Below are 17,564 nucleotides of genomic sequence, written 5' to 3'. Positions count from 1 at the left end.
TTGGTCTGCAAAGAAGTTGTGTACTTTCTTATTTCTCTCTGAACTGACTGAGAGATAAAGGCATTTTAAACTTTTCCAGCAGCCCATTGACAACCCATAAACTCAATGTAACAGTGCTCAGCTTGATCAGAGCCTTGGATGTAACACTGCAGTGCCAAGTGCTTCTTCTGACCCATTTACTTGGCACTTATTAGTGATCATTCAGGAAGACACATCACTACACTGATTTACCTTCTGCCTTGGAACTACTTTATTTATTCTGAAAATGTAAAACAGAATTGTAGGTGCTATGGCTGTGCATGCAAAAACAAAATTTGAATTGATTTGTTTCTAAGACAGCATGAAATTTAAGTACAAATGTATTTAATTGCACCTAAACTATTGAAATTTAAGTACAAGCCTTAAAATACGATCCAAAAGTTTAAGAAGATTTTGGTATGAATTGGTCTTCATACCTCAAAGAAGTGTATAAACAATTTTTCTGATTTGAACATTGAGATACAACCTAAAATTAGAGCACCTGTAATCTGAGATTGAATGGTTGAAACCATTAAAGATGTATTTTCCAAAAATTGTGCACAATGATTTCATAAATGCAAAATAAATAATAACAAATCTGACAAAGGAAAAGTGCAGTGAAAGACAATTTATCAAAACATAGAACTGTTCAACCAGTGTGGAGCTTCGCTGCAATATTCATATAATCTTTGACCTACCATAATTGTAGCTAAAAGTCTATAAGCCATATCTTTATTACATTATATATAATGTAGCATTATAAGCATACTTTTAAAAACTGATATTTAAGGGTCCTTTGTTAAACTTTGTCCTAACTTAAAAAAAAAAAAAAAAATTAAAAAATGAATCTAAGTGGCTAAGAAAGCCACTCACAGAATCTGTAAAATTGTCCAAAGTCATGAACTCAACCTTGATGTTCAGGAGTAAGATTTTGTTAGTATGAATAGAAAAAGAAGAGAAAGAAACCTGAAAACATGAAACTTCTCAAGTGCTACCGTGCAAGGTGAATATATATAATGTGTCAGTGAATTTACTCTAGCTGAAGCAAGCCTATTTCCATATCATTTACTGGAGTTGATTACTTAATATTTTAGTTAATATCCAGTGCTCATTAAACAGGCAGATGGACGATGCGGATGTGACTCAACATCTTCCTCTTCCTTCTCTTCTATTAAGGAAACATTCATCTCAGGCCAGTAAGGATTTTGCTACTTAACATCAGCATCATTAAGCATATTAAGTGTCATCTCATTAAAAAGACTGTGAATTTTTAACTACCAAATGGTTTTCTATGAAGCTTTGTCAATACTGCTCCTAAATACTGCACTTTAATTCATTACATTCAACTTACATTACAGTATAACTTTTCTGAGGAGAAGAACATCCATCAGGTTCATATCCAAGACACTGAAAAGATTCAGACAGAAGCAGCTTTATGATTTAGCTATTTTGAGGACCCCAACCCCCTTTTTTTTTTATTTTGTATTTGCAAAGATTTGCATAAGCCACAAAATACTCTGCTGGTTCCCCAGGCTTACAGGAGCCTGGTTCTTTTGTAATTTCTAACAGCTGCAACATTGGCAACACTGCTGAATTTAATTAACCTGACAAAATGTCTGCTGGCCCTCTCCCTACAGAAGAACATATTTTGTTCTCCGAAGACTCAAATATTAGGACAGATCTGTGAATTGTGAAGGCTGAGACTGACTTGCCTGAACCCACAAACAGTGAGGCACTCAGTACGCATCTGTAACTTCCCAGCATGAGAACAAGACTAAAGACATTTAAGCTCATGCCCAGCATGGTTTCTGTGAGTAAATATGGCAGCGAACCAGAAGTCATCCAGTCTAGCTAGGAAGCTCTCTGCTGAGCTGGGTTGTGACGCGCTTCTCTGTAGCCTAGCAGGGATCACTGAAATATCTCTATATAACGTGGATGGTTGAGATTTTTTGCTTTCAGGGAACTCAAATAGCCCATAACACCTCCACAGCTGTGTGCAGCTAGGCAGCCTCTCTCATTTAAACCCCAGGTCCTGCTGCTCCATTCCCACATCTTCTGGGTATGCACAAGTTCTTCTCATCAAAGAAATGAGAAAACTACCTAGGTTTTACCAAAATACATTACTGAAAACATACTTATGTACTGAAAATGTGCTCATGTACAGACACAGCTTTGTCACACAGGAACGGCCTGTAGGAATTGCAAATAGATGAGGTCTTGCTAAATGTTTTCTTCTCTGGTGCCTATAATGAGTGCTTTCATCTCTGAAGGCAATGGGAACACTAAAAGAAACAGGATGACAGAGAAAATCAGAGACAACAGTATCTTTCACAACAGGATTCCTTTGCTTATGACCTCCCCTATTCCTTTTTCTTAGCTCTTGTTTAAAAACAGTCTGCAGCTGGGAGGTTCGGCACCTTTATCACCAGCTCCTACCTCCAGGTGGCTGTACCAGCACCTGCACAAGTCATGGTCCCATTTAGAAACGTCAGTAGTCTTCAGTCCTTTGGCCTCAAGCAAGGTGTCTTTTTCCTCATGTACTGTGGTGTTGGTGTGCTTCTCCTGTGCTTGCTGCACTGGTTTGTTCCTTTTTAGATCTGCTTAGTGTGAGGAGTTGTTTTCTCTCAGAAAACTAATTCTGTTTAATGCCCAAAAGTAAAAGCTCTTGTAGAATTCCCCCATAAATCAAGATCCTAATTCCTGTTACCAATCACATCTGTCTCCATTTCCCTGCTTGTGTGCCTGGCTCTGCACACCAAGAGCCTGCCGTAAGACATCAGGATCTACTTATATCACAGGGTGTGTGCAGGTTTCTCCATTGCTTGAACAGTAAAAAGCCATCCTGAGGTGTCCTTGGTAACCTAATAATTACAAATTCAAGATGCTGCACAGACAAATGCAGACAAGAAGAAGGATTCATACAGCCTGGTATTCTTGCTTCAGCAGTCATGTAGCCATTAACTCGCTGTGAATCAGGCTGGTTGAAAGGCATATTTAAGTTCTCTCCCAGTTTCCCCAGCTGCTAGCAGTCTGTATGAAACTTTGTCTCAGGTGGTTCAGCTAAGCAGGAGAGCAAGGTGCCTCTGGACAGTGGGGTCACCTACTGAGGCTTAAAGCCTAATGGAAATGTCACCGGGCCTCCAAGGAAGTCCCTGCAACAAGGGGACCTTGGAGACCAGAAAGTGGCATAAAGTTGAAGACCAGGACGTTTACAAGGAATAAAATTAATGCCCACCACTTAATGTTCTGCTGTAACATCCCGTGACCAAAACTTTTCCTTCTTATTCCTGTAACAGCTCGGCACAGACCTTTCAAGCATAAGCATGAACTTCACAAGCTGATGCTGCATAAAGCAAGCTTAAAAATCATGTTCGATTCCACCCAGCAGCTGTGGCAGTTCCTTTTGTGCTCCATACACCTGAGCTCCTGCCAGTCACTGTGGGCTCTGTGCTGGTCCCATCACTGAAGCCTACAGGTGCCAGCACCATGCTGGGCACCTGATGGCAGCCAGCAGGCACTTCCTGACTTCAGCTTTTCCATTTCTGGCCTCAGTGGGTTCCCTAGAATAATTACATGCTTCAAATGCATTTCAGAGTCTCTGCACTGGCACTGCCAGAGGTAAAGGCAGAAATCCATAAATGTGATTTGTTCACCTGCTTAAGAAAGGAAAAATGTAATCTATTCCCTACCCAGCATCTGAAAGACAGGAGCCATTACATGGGCCAAAAGGTGACTGAAAACACACAGATTTGTTTCAGAGACACTGTTTCAAACCTCTTAATATTGTCTTGTTCTTAAGTTTCTTCCTTTAAGATTAAAACTGGGGTTATCTTAATTTGTTAAGGATACTTCATTTCCTCCTTTTTATGAAGCTATTTTCTACACCTGAATTTGCATCAAATGCTTCTCATTCTGAGATTACATTTTCTAATATTAATCTATTTAGTAAAATGACTTTTCTGCATGTTTTATTGCCTGATTATCAGCCGCCGTGGCTCTTTCTGTCCCTTGTGAAAGGAGGGCTGCAAATGACTCTTCATGAGGACACAAAGACATAAACGAACTCCCACAGCTCTCTAAGAAACACATTGATTTGTTGGGATCTCCATGTTATCTCCTGGGCAGTTTTCCCCTGCCCAGCCTGGAATCAAGCTCTTAATTAGAGCAGCAGTCTTCCTCTAGTGGCTGAAATCAGGAAAGGCTGGGATTGCCAATGTAACTATAAAAGCTTTCAATTAAAAAAAAAACAAACTGTGTCTGCATTATTGGTTTGTTCATTGCAGATATTTCATTTTCTACGGTGAAAACGTAGACTACTGAGCAACTGATGCATAGAGATGAAACTCAAAATGTATGTCTAAATGCCAAACTAAGATTGATTTTACTACTAACGAAAATCCAGTGAAGTGGTAATATTTTGAGATTAAAAAAAATAAATTGGAAAATCAAGTTGCTGATGGAGCTGATCACAAGGGAAGCTTGCAATCAGAAAAGCACATAATCAAAACATACAATCACTCCAGATGTGACAATAGAAAAGACCACAGTTTGGTAATGAAAACAGGGATTGCATGTATAATGGAAGCTCATCAGTCAAAAGAAGGAAAAGGATAAGCCTCAGCACAACTGGATAAACTCAAGACTCCTCAACAAGGTCTGAATTGTGCCTCAAACAGCACAGTGACAAATGTGGCTGGGAGTACAGGAGGTGGTATTCCATCCCACTTGTTTTCAATACAGGACAAAATGGCAACATTTTGTTCCATGGAGTTCATTGGAGATATTTCATTTTCTATGGTGAAAATGTAGGGGATGGCATAGAAGACAGTACAAGGTGAAGAGATGGGGAGCGATGATGAGAGTGACCAGAGAATATGCTTTGCTCTGGAAAGCAGTGTTCACTGAAGTGCTTTAGCCAAGCCCAGTGCAGCCCTGCTATTTTGTACTTGTAAGCAAATATGGATAACAGAAAAACATTGTGCACTACAAAACTCTGTAGTGCCTCTGTGGCTTCTTTTCCCTCATCTAATCATTAAAAAGCACTTCTCTGCAAAGAACCACTCTGATTAAGAAAACTATAAACACAGCAAGGAACGCCTGTCTTAGCCAGATTTTCCTGAGGTCAAAGTGAACATTACTTATTTCTGATTGTTTTTTCTTCTCCAAGTGAAAGAATCTTTTCGCATTACAATTCCTGGACTTTACTGACATAGGCTCACTATCTTACACATAAATCTTTTTTTATTTTTATCACTTGCTAGAGCCCCTGTGTTCACTGTAACATCCACTTTGGCAGGCAAAAGCACGGTGCAATAAATTGTCTGGCAGAAAAAATGCTGAATTTTGTGAAGAAGCCAGACCCAAGCTCCATAAATCTGGAAGCAACAGTTCATTGTTATGCCAGGACCCACATACTTCCCTGTGATCATAACATGCCTTGTGCTCCCAGCTATGGGTCATCCCAGTAGTGGGCTGCCCACAGGTCACCGCCATCTGCTGAGAAGAGATGGATAGCTGGAAGCTCATTTTCTCTTTTAGCTCCGCAATACCTATTCCAAACGACTGCAAATGCTGTGATTAAAAGTCACTTTTAAATCAACACAGATACCACAAACTCATCCCAAGGTAGCTGAGGGCTTGGAAAAGGCTGAGGAAGAAGGGTCGGATAATGCATTTGTGTTCTCCTAAGCAGGAGCAGATAAAGACAAGCCTGTATCTGTTGAAGTTGTTTTATATACACATTATATACACTCGCCAGTAACTTTTCTTTAGTTTCAGGAAATGTTACATTTTCAAGTGTTTTGGTAAAGTACACAAATAGAAGAAAAGCACTGATATCTCTAGCACAGGACAGATAGTTCCTGTTCTTTTTCCCCACTGCTCTCTCAGCAGGCAGCATAACTGCTTGGACAGAGCAAATTTCATCCTCACCTTGCCTGTCAGCCTTGAGAGATTCAGAGGGACAGATACTTTTCATCTTCCCAAGATGCTGAGGAGAATCAGGAGCAGGCAGCATCCAGGACTGCTTATGATAAGGCTGCATCTTTCTCTAAAGAGGTGATAGTATTAAGGAGAGAACAAAGCCACCTCTAGCTTTGAGGTGGGCAATTACAATATGGCATGGCCAACAGCATCAATAGATAATAATGTAAGCAGAGAGTCATTACAAGTTGGAGAATGGTTTTATTCGATACTAATCAACAGCCTCAATCAATTGAGGAAAAATTATGCATGATTATGTTGCATAATTCCAAATCTTAGTCTCTTGCATCTCATTTTGTCTGTTGGTATCTGCAAACAGCCATCTGACTGAGTTTTCTTAGAGAGGGATTTTAGGGGATTCACAAATGAACAAATCTCTGCATGTAAATGAGTTTGCGTTGCACTTAGGTGCTGGAAAAAGGATGCATTTATTCCACGTAAGCAATAGCTTCAAGAAGGTCTAGCAAATTCTCTGAGTGTTCAGAGAACATCTTTAGCAAATCCTCTCTATCTCAGCCAAACTCTTTGTGAAACTGTTTTCTACTCCTTTTTTGTACTTGCTCTAAAACCTTCACACCAAAGCCATGTGTTCTGCAGCCTACCTAAGGGAGCAGGAAATCCAGGATGTGCTTGGTGAAGAAAAGTTATAGGATGAAGAAAAGTTACAGGTTCCTGGACCATTTCTTGCTTCTCAAAATTTCAGAAGCAGGACGAAGTATCTCCCTGAGCCTAACCAGCCTGGGGGAGGCACCAGCATCACTGAGTATGCAGTGGCACAACTGAACCATGCCAAGGTACTGAGCACAGAGGTAGCTGGTGGTGATGGAAGGATGCAGTCACAATCCTTACTCTGGTGGGTGCAGCACAGCAGATTTGAATGTTAGTTCTGCTGAATGAATGCAGCCAGTGTATCTGATTTCTATGCTAACATTTCAGCAGATGTGGTTTCCATTTACTTCTAAATTTCTAAGATCCACGTATCAAGTCTAACATAATGCTCTTACACAAGCAAAGCTCTAAAACATTTCATTGCCCCAAGAAATTACCTCCTGCATATTTCCTCTGTCATGGAAGGCACATTTTTAAGCAGCTAGGCATTTCTTTTAGCAGTCAGCATGCTTAGTTCATCACATCAAGGAACAATTCATTTACAACCCAGCTTGGTTAATCCATAACATTGCATGAGGAGCCAAGTCTGATCATAAAACTATTCTTGCTGTGAAGTCTGCTAATAAACTCAAACCTACTAGTTTTACATCTTGCTAAAAACAGCCTTCAGACATCATTAGTAAAGAGGAAACCTGAGACTTGCACAAGCAATTTAACAAATTGTAGGAAAAAGAAGTTCAGCTAATAGAAATACATTATTTTTAACTGGGACCTCAGTTGCATGGAATAACAGGAAACATTAGAAAATCAGTAATTAACAAATGCTTTAGACTAGTGTCTAATAAAACCCCACAATTTCTCTCAAAATCAAAACCTATTCCCAATCAAGATTTGCCAAACCAAAGCTCTGAAGTGACCCATCAGTCACCCCAGTCTGCCAGTTACATTCATGTCAAATCAAATATCAAGAGGATCACCTCATTGGAAAAAGTACCTTCTAAATGTCTAAAAGTGAACTTAATAGAAACCATATAAAGATATTGGAAATTACACTCTAATGAATAAGCGTATAAAAAGATACCAACAAAAAAAAAACAGAGGTCATACTTTTTTCCTGCATTTCCTGCATTTGGATTTTGTCATCTGATGCACAATGTCTTGATTTCTTCAAATTCCCCTCTTTGCAGAAAGTGTCCTGGATGATGTAAAAATTTGACTTATGGTACATGAAATATATAATAAGAACTTAATTCTCACTTTTATGGAAGCTGTACCCTATGGGGGTTCTTATCCTTGCAGAAACATTTAAGCTTTGCAAGGATGAAATGCAACAGGTACCTTCACATGTGACATAACACAGACAGTTGAGTGACTGAGACATTAATGTGTTTGACAGCACTCTGAGTTGTGCTTTCTGATATTGGGTTATTAAAGTCAACATGCAAACAAATTTCATGATGGATTTAATCTATCTTTCTTTGCCTTTATTGAGCGTATATGCAAAGTGTGGCATTTTCCCCAGATACAGAAGGGAACCATAGACTTGCAATCAGAATAATACTACATGGGCTACACCAAAAGAAAATTATCATCAGGAACAGGCCCAGTTTCTCAAAAACAGGTAAGGCACAACATACAACTCTCCAATAAATAAATAAACAAACAAACAAATATTGGAAATTACTTCAACAACACACAAGTCTGCATCAGCTTGGAGCTGTGGTACATTTTTTTCTAGGTGAAACCTTTGCTTGCTTTAATATTGCACTTGCTGAGAAAGTGCTGTCACCACTCCCTACCTTCCTCTCTGCCTTGTAAATTATTGCTGCTGGTAAGCGCTTCTGCCTAATAGGTTCGAGTCTGAAATACACACTGCATCCCACTGAGTTCACTGATGAAGTAAACACTGAAATGTCAGTGAAAGAGTTCAGGGAGGGAGGCAAGGGATGGAGTGAGGGAGCTGTGATTAATCAGCAATGATTTACCAGCGCTGCCTGCACACTCCCGGGATGTTTCCTGAAAACACATCAAGACTTGCTCACTGTGTGAGCAAAAGTCATCATTAGAGCGCTCATAAGCTGCTCTCCTGGGCAATATATCAACTCACAGAGCACACTTTAAAGTTAGAAATTACCGTATTTAAATAATACAGGTTCCAAACCTTTTCTTTACAATAGTACATTAGCATGTTTAAAAGGTTATATTCTCTAAAGAAAAGTGAAAACATTGGCTGGGATGCATTTTAATGTATTTTGTTTTCATCCCACTGCCAACGAGAACATTAGCTTTCCCCTCAGATTTGTGAGAGAATCAGATACAGTTTGGTATTTTCAGATTTGTTGCACAGATTTCAAGTAAACAGGCTCTGTAATTTACAATGCATGATATGCATGGAGCTGGGCCAAAGTGATCCAGAGGACCTCTTTCGGCCTTCAATTTCCCGATATGTCAAAGGTGAGGTTCAAAATGCATTGCCTGGGATGGCAGGGGGGCAGAAATAGAAAGGGCAAACTGAATGAAAGCAGATTCTGTATTGTAAAGCATTGCTCAGAGGACGTAAATCAAAAATTGGCCAGGTAATTTAGATGGAAGAAGATAGGATGATAAATTGGATGACCTCGTATGATCTCCTTCTATCTACTTTTAAATGATGTGTCAGACAGGCTGGCAACCACTATTCATGATCACATCAGGAGTCTCTGCTTCCATCTGTGTGCTCCTTTTTGCACTCCTGTCACATGCACAGATACCAAACTTTTATATATATTGGTAAAGAACTACTCTTGGAGGATGCTGTCCTCTTCTCTTCATATAAGTCACTACATGTATATATGTTCATCAGGTGTGGTAGTTGTCCTGTATCAAGAAAGCAAGATCAACGCTCCCAAAAAACTTTCCTGAGAAAGGAATAACTGAGGTAACAGGCATCATTACTTGCTGATGTGGAAACAATAACACGGATCTTGCTTTCTGTCTCCTCCATGCCCCCACTTGGACTACAGAGTAGTTCCTTGTCCCATATTGCCACAGCAACAGAACTCACCGCTGAGGTACCCCAGCAGCATGCCCACAGTGACACCACACCAGCTGTCCTTTAAACAGCTTCAGGACCACCATGCTCTCTTGTGCTCCAGCAGCAACGCCCACTTCTCTTTGCTAGGGTGCCATCAGCCCACAGCTCTTCTCATACAGTATCATTTACTCTTATTTTCCCTTTTCCCCTACTCTTCAGCTTGCCCTGCACTCTCTTGCTGCTCTTTCTTTCTCTCTGGACCTGACAGCTGAATTAATTGGTATTCATACTCTGCATCATAGATCACTGCTAGATACAGCTTTAGTGACCTCCTCAACATCTGTTTGAAGACCTATGTAAAATAATTCACTGTTCTCAGCATCTAACAAAAAAGTCTGCATCCTTTATCACAGTCAGAAGTGTTATTTCAGGTTAACAGTTAGGACACGTTGATGAGGAAAGTACTCATGGTTCCCTTGACTCACCTGGCATTGTGCATTTCACCTATCTTTGCCATTCTTTTTCATTAAATATCTATGTGTAATAGGTAGTGAGAAGGCACAAACAGAATCAAAGATGCCAGCAAGTCAGACCCCTTGCATTGCCGGGCTGCAATCCTGCCTCACTTACTGAGAAGTTGCATGCTTGTCAAGGAGGGCTGTGGTAGGAATGGATTGGAGGAGACAGATGGCAAAGTCTGGATTCCTCTGACCCTGTAACGTAAGGGTTTTTTTTTTTAATCTTACTTACATAGACTATTACTTATCAAACTGAACCTACAGGAGGAAGAAACTTCCCTGTAGTTTAGCTTTTCCTCATTTACTTTGCTCCTCTATACAAGTTTGTTGAACAGATGTAATTGCATGGAAGTTTTACACAGAGCTTAGCGCTGCGCACATCTGAGTTCCTTTCTGAGCTGCTTTCTGTCTCTACTTGATAATTATCTTTAACTTTCAGAGACAGATCTAGGCATGACTACTCTGAAATCCAACACACAGAACTGATAGAACTCTTTTGGTATGATTATTTTAACCTTAACTGGAATATGGTTACATTATCTTGACTTGTCAGGAAACTATCAAAACCCGCAGCTTTCAATGGACAGATGGAAATAGGAAGGAGCAAAGTCTTTTTTTGTAGCAACATGGGATCCTGTCAGATCCACTTACAAGGAAGACAAAGCCAGCACAGACAAGCAGTGGATATATGGGCTCCAATTATTCCCAAATATACTCTTCTACATCTCCTGGGTTTCATCAGATGTTATCTAGTTTTCCATGGTGTCAGAACTTAAGCTGCAGTGGATTGAATGATCGTGGAACTATGCTTGTGAAACTAAAGGAAATGCTCTAAAAATGACACAGAAAACTTTCACTGTTTTAAAAGTATGTTTCAGACTGTTGAAATCAGATTTATGGTGTCCATAAGATTTCTCAAGAAAGTAATTCAAGAGTTCAACATGAGAATTTGGCAAAATTGTCTATAAAAGTCAGAGATGCTCACATTCACGGTTCTGGGTAATTGCCCTCTGAAGTCTCTCTTCTCTGGACTAAACAGGAGGAAAATAAAATTAATTCTATCTTGACAGTCATTATTTTTTGACCATTAAGATGGAATTATTTTTCTTTTCCTCCTATTTAGTTCAGAGAAGAAAAGAGTGGGGGTAAACATGGTGGATTTTCAAATACATTATAGGAAGAAGACATGATCCTCCCTAAGCATCGCATAGCACAAGTAGCAGTTTTAATCTGTGACAAGGAAGTTTGAGGTTGGGTAAAAGGAAGACTGCAGTAGCAGTGGAACATGGGAACAGATTACCAGAGGTGGCTGTTATATCTTTGTCACTGGTGGTTTCCAACAATACGATGGTCACATTTCTGACAGGAGAGGTTTACATAATAGTCAATACTGCCTCACAAAGAAAGATCTGGGCCAGCAGCCTTCAGATGAATATTTGCTGTGAAATCGGAATGGCTCCCCTTTTAAGGGCTGAAGTCCAAAGTCTTTGGAAGAGATTCAGTAGTGCAGGTGGACCAGCACCCATGCTCACCCAAGCTCCTCCTGGTTTCCCTAATCTCTGATGGTGCCATGGTTCTGTAACATACCCAAATCTGGCTTAAGCTTGTCTAGGATTCCCAACAGCAATGATATTTGCAAAAAAAGCTTCCATTTGTGTGAGCTGAATAAGTAATTGTTGAATGCAGCTCCGTTCTATGCCACGAAGCAGCAGTGTCCTGGGGAATATCACCATTTATGTCATACTACATTCACTACCAAGTGAAAAAAAAAATTATAATCCTACATGCAAGTGTAATTATTAAGATGATCATGTTTTAACAAATTATTTAAAATATATATATATATATATATATAGACCTCCTGTGGACTTTTCATAAATATTGAGAAACTAAATTATAGATAATTTTATATTGCGTGTTTGTGCTTCTGTCATTTCATAGAATCATAGCATTCTACAAGCACTTACAAGATCATCCAGTCCAACCATCCACCTATCACCAACAGTTCTCACTAAACTCACTAAATATCCCTCCTCACAATGTCCAAACGTTCCTTGAACACCGCCAGGGTTGGTGATTCAACCACCTCCCAGTGCAGCCCATTCCAGTGCCTATTTCTCCCATCTGCAGCAAAATTGGTATTTTGGTCCTTAGAAATCAAGTAATATCTGAAGGATTATAAATTAAGAGCTAATGGTTTACTGTCCTTTTCAATGGGAATAAAACTAATAGTGGTATGTCCTGACATCCTACAATATCAAGTAAAATTCATTAAACTTGGCTCAGAAATTTTCATAACTGATTACAGACTCTGAGCATTTCTTTAGGGAAATCACACACAGCTCTTTATGAACATCATATTGCTTCTGGATACTTAAAAGCAAGACAGATACAAACACCAGTTACTCAGAATTTGCATCACAATATACAAACCTATGGGGAGCAAGAACAGCCTATCTGCAAATCCACATCTAATTTTCAAGGAATGATCTCATATGAACCCAGTTAAACCTAGGAAGGTAGGTTTTTTTTCCAGCTGTTTCAAAACATGCCTGAAGATAGAGCGGGTGAAAAGGGAAGCAACACCAAGGGAGCTTTTTATACACAGGAAGAATAAAGAGAATCAGATGAATTAAACATACACTAAAATAAAATTGAATGCTAAAACATTCTGATATTTCCAGATTTTTTCCACAGTTGATTCATCATCCTATTGGAATTGCTACCCTATCAGCTGCTGGGTTTGGAGAAAAATCTGCCTTTGCAAGAAGTGGATTAGATCTGGGACACGAGCAACAGAGCATGGGCATCTGAAAGTATTTATGCTGTTTGTTATCCTCACATTTCTTGGTACAGAATTGTCAACATAGGCCTTAGGAATGCCAGTTTGTGCATTAAATACCATTTTGTAGCAACTTTAGCATATGGCATTTAAAAAAGTGATGGATTGGAATTAAGTGTGTGGCTCTGGAAGACAAAAAAAAAAAAAAGTGGAAAACAGTCTTAGGCAACACAGAGAGAGCACTTTGTGGAAGTGATTTTTTTGAGAGTACACACAGAACACTGTCAGTGTGACAGATGTTTAACTTCATTTGTTGTGAGTTCATCCCTTTGAGTCCACACTAAAACACACCCTGACCTCAGAGCTAAGGCAGTAAGGGATGGTCCTTAGAAATTAAGTAATATCTGAAGGATTATAAATAAAGAGCTATATCTCAATATTTGGACCTCAGAGCTAAGGCCAGGGATGCTTTGTTGATGTTGATGTTTTGAAAAGGATTTAAAACAATAGTAAAAAAACAAACCCCTTAGAACCATGGAACTTCCTTTGCAGAAATATACATTTTCTTCCTTTAGATTTCTGCTCAGTTAATGACATCTCTTCCTCCTACCTTTCCCGAAAGCTTCCCATATGGGTTGAGAGTCTCCTTCACTTTCCTACCTAAAATGCTGCAAGATTTTCTATGTTTTGTTGAACACAAAGCTCCTTGATGCTAGAGATCACTACATTTTATTAGGAGCTCCTGTAATTGTTACACAATATGCATGAAACAGAAAATCCTTATACTCACTCTTAGATATTAAGTTCTTAAGTACTCTGTAACATCTGGGAGAAGATTTGATTATTGGTATAGCTAAACTTCCAACCTAAGCCATTCTATGATTCATTCTATGATTTTACTTGCTTGCAGCTTTATAGACTATATTTTCAGAATGTTTCCAGACTAGTCCCCAAACATAGTTTTTAATTATCAGCTGACTGTTTTCATACATTCTAAAACAAGTATTATGAAAATTTTTGTATGAATTCTTTGGCTTAAAGCATATTGAGGCGATAGCTTGCATAAACAGAAAAGATAGCGTGGCAATTGCACCTCAGGTAAAGCAACATGCAGAATTTTAGTTAGATCTTACTGAATCCAATTGCTGTAAAAACTTCTTTATCTTACAAACAGTAATTAAGTTAAAATTTCAAAGTTTCAAAATGTGGCTGTTTTGTTGAGATGTTTAACCTGAACTGCCCGCATTTGAAGACAAATTACTTTTCTAGATAATATTTATTTTGATTAATATTCTCCAGCCTTTTTAGTTAGAGTCTTTCAAGTATGTATAATTAAACTAACAGACAAATAAACAAACAAACAAAAAAGCCCCTATGTGATGCTTGGCAAATTAGGATCCTAGCGGTTTAATTTATTTTTTCTGAGACCAGTTGTTCAGGATGAATAAAAATAGTACAGATTATTAAAGCACAGCAGAAGAGTCATGAGGGAAAATAACCAAATAAAGGAACTGTGCAGTGTCTCTGAACTTTAACAACAAATATTTTGTTGGTAGGCACTCACGATTAATTTTATTACTCTACCAATCCACAAGGAATAACTGCTCCACTACTTCTTAAAACTGTCTGTGCAAAGTCTGCATAGACTGGAAAGAACCCTCAAGTGATATGTGCCTCTATTCAAGTGTCTGTGGGCACAGAATTGTAGGATTTAGAAAGGAGGCAAACTAAACCAAACAGAGAAAATAAGTTCTAGGCTTTTTCCAGTTGCCACCAGTGCTGCTGGAGAAGCTAAACTGGCAAATGACGTCCAGGTATTTCCTAGATTCGTAGAACCATTAAGGTTGCAAAAGATCTCTAAGATTCCCAATCCAACCATTCCCACTGACCACATCCTTCAGTGCCACATCTCCATGGATCTCAAACATCTCCAGGGACAGTGACTCCACCACCACTCCCTGGGCAGCCTATGCTAATACCTTACCACTCTTTCTGACAAGAAATTTTGGCTAATATTCAACCTGAAAGACAAGGGAGTCAATAAAGGATATCTGATTAACAGAAACTAGAACAGAAAACCTGTCTGACAAAGTGGGACAAGATTGACTTTGCCAACACAGCTGTTAAACTAATCAGCAATCCACCTGAAGATGGAGACCAAAGCGTCAAGGGAAATGGAGGCAGTGAAGGCTGAGAGAAAACTTGTTAAGAAGAACTTTATTAGAGAGAAAGGCTGAAGATGCAAGCTGACAAATCAACTGAAGTTCAGCAAAGGCAAATGCAAGTTCTGCACACGGGACAGAGTAACACCATATACAACAGAGCAGGCTAGGGCCTGGATGGCTACAAATCACAAAAGGACCCAGCATTCCTGATGGGCAGGCAAAGCATGTGCCTGTGCAGTAATTAAGATACATCAAGCCATTGTATTTTACCCACTGTAAACTCTTGTGAGACTACAGCTAGAGAAGAGTGCTGCTGCAGGCTTCTCAACGGAGGGGTGCTGATATACTACAGTCACCACCACAAGGATCAGGGCTGGGTGGGAAAGAAAGCGCTTAGTTGTTGTCTGTGGCTCCTAAACAGAAGGTTATAAGTAAGCAAAGATGGACAGACCTCAGAGGTTACATTAAAATTGCTGCACATGTGTTGCAGCAAGTGAAATGAATGCCACATTCTGAGATTGCTCCAGACACTGTGAAAAAGCACTTCACAGTGTGAGCAGTTTCGCTTTGGAGTGGAGCCCAGAGAGGTTTTGAAATCTCCAATCTTTGAAAAACTGAAAGCTTGGTTGGACAAGGATCTGAGCCACCAGATCAAGCATTGGAAGCGGATTTAACTTCAGAGCTGGCTCTGTCCTGAGCAGGCAGGACTGGACCAGATGTTCTCTGGATGTCGGATCCAACATAAATTTTCTAGGATTCTGTAATATAGATCTGAAATTTTTGCACAGAAACTAGGGGATGTGCTGCATGTTGAATAACTCATCACAAGGGCAGTCTAATGGCAGTCACTGCTCAAGCTGTAGGGAAACAAAAGCAACAGAGGAAGGAAGCAGCTCAAAGCTAGGTTCAGACATGGCTTAGGTTGTAACATGACAACTTCTTAGTGTGAGCTGTGTCCTAAGCACCAGATACATCTCTAATCCAGTTGGCTTCATTGGTGGTAGAAAACTCACAGATTTCAAAATGGCGGAATAAAGTTCCTATCAAAAACCTTTCTATTCATGATTAGGATGTCTGTTCTGTCCAAAAATGGATGAAACCACCTCAGAACAGCTTTGAGAAAGACTGGTAGAGCTGCAAACAATACAGCAATAATCTGGCCTTGTCCAGGATTCAGAGAACATGATTTGGGTTGTGTAGCTGGAGCTTATCTCCACCAAATGAGTGCAGTTCTCTCTGTAAATAGATAAGGAAGGAAATCTTGGATGCATTTTTGCTGACTTGTCTTCACTGCTGTGCATGACAGCAGGAGGAACATCAACGGGGTTGTTGTGTTCAGATGAATATCACTTGAAAATCCCATCTGACAGTGAGGAACAGAGAGGTGAAGGAGAAGAGCCCATAAGACATGCAATAAAGGTAGAACATGATGAATTAGTGCTAAGCACACCTGAAGCTTTTTCTTACTTTATATCACACAATATTAAGGCTTCTGAATCTAACAGAGAAAGGTGTTGTTTCACTTTCTTTTTTTGGGAAACTAATACTTACAGTATTTCATCCCGTGAATTTTTGTTAAGTAAAGTTAATGTAGTAGATCATTTCCAGAAATGCAATAATAAGAAGTTAGGCTCATACTCAGAGATTTCTGATATTTTTAGAATAAGTGATTTGAAACCATTTATTCACTAACTTTTGAGCTTCTTTGAGAGTTCCATATCTACAAGTACCATTTTTTCCCTACTACTGAATCACTTCCAGGTTACTATAAGATTACTACCAAAAAGTAAGTAGTGGATTCAAAAGGAGATTGAGAAGTCATCAGCCACAGGTGATTTCCACATTTCCAAATGGAAACCAAGGCTAGGGATGGTTCTGCTACCCTAATAATTCCACCTCTTTGATCTTCTAATTAGATCACAATTAGGACCTATGAAAACTTCACCTCAAAGTTCATTTCTGAATAGTCACTCATTATTACAAAAGCAATGGTCTTACTCTGCTAGCGCTTCAATCATGGACTCATAAAATAATTTGCTGCTAAAGATGAAACATCATGCATACAAGTTTCTGCCTGTCCCATGGTTCACCTTCAGCTACGTACGACAAACAAAGATGAAAATCATCGCCTTTAGGAAACCTCAGAAGAATGATGAATTAATTTTATCTATTTGTAAAATAATTTTTAGCAGTTCCTAGCATGGATATGGCTAACTGTTTCGTTCTTCTTCATAACACATTTCTCTCATGCCTACATTTTTCACTCATTGTATTTTTCCATGGTTGTATTACAATTTTAGCTCAATAATAGACTTAGCTCCTAAAAAAACATCAAAGAGAAATATAAATTAGATTCATTCTGTACATCTATATCAGCAAAATTTACTTCTCTTGTATCCAGCAAAGTACTTAAATTTTCCATGCATACGTTTCTAAAGATCTCAAAAATTACAAAATTCAAGAAAAACAATTCTAGA

This window comes from Lagopus muta, chromosome 5 (assembly GCF_023343835.1).
Source record: "Lagopus muta isolate bLagMut1 chromosome 5, bLagMut1 primary, whole genome shotgun sequence".
Taxonomy (NCBI): Eukaryota; Metazoa; Chordata; class Aves; order Galliformes; family Phasianidae; genus Lagopus; species Lagopus muta.
The sequence above is the reverse complement of the archived record's forward strand: the minus strand, read 5'-3'. Positions refer to the sequence as shown.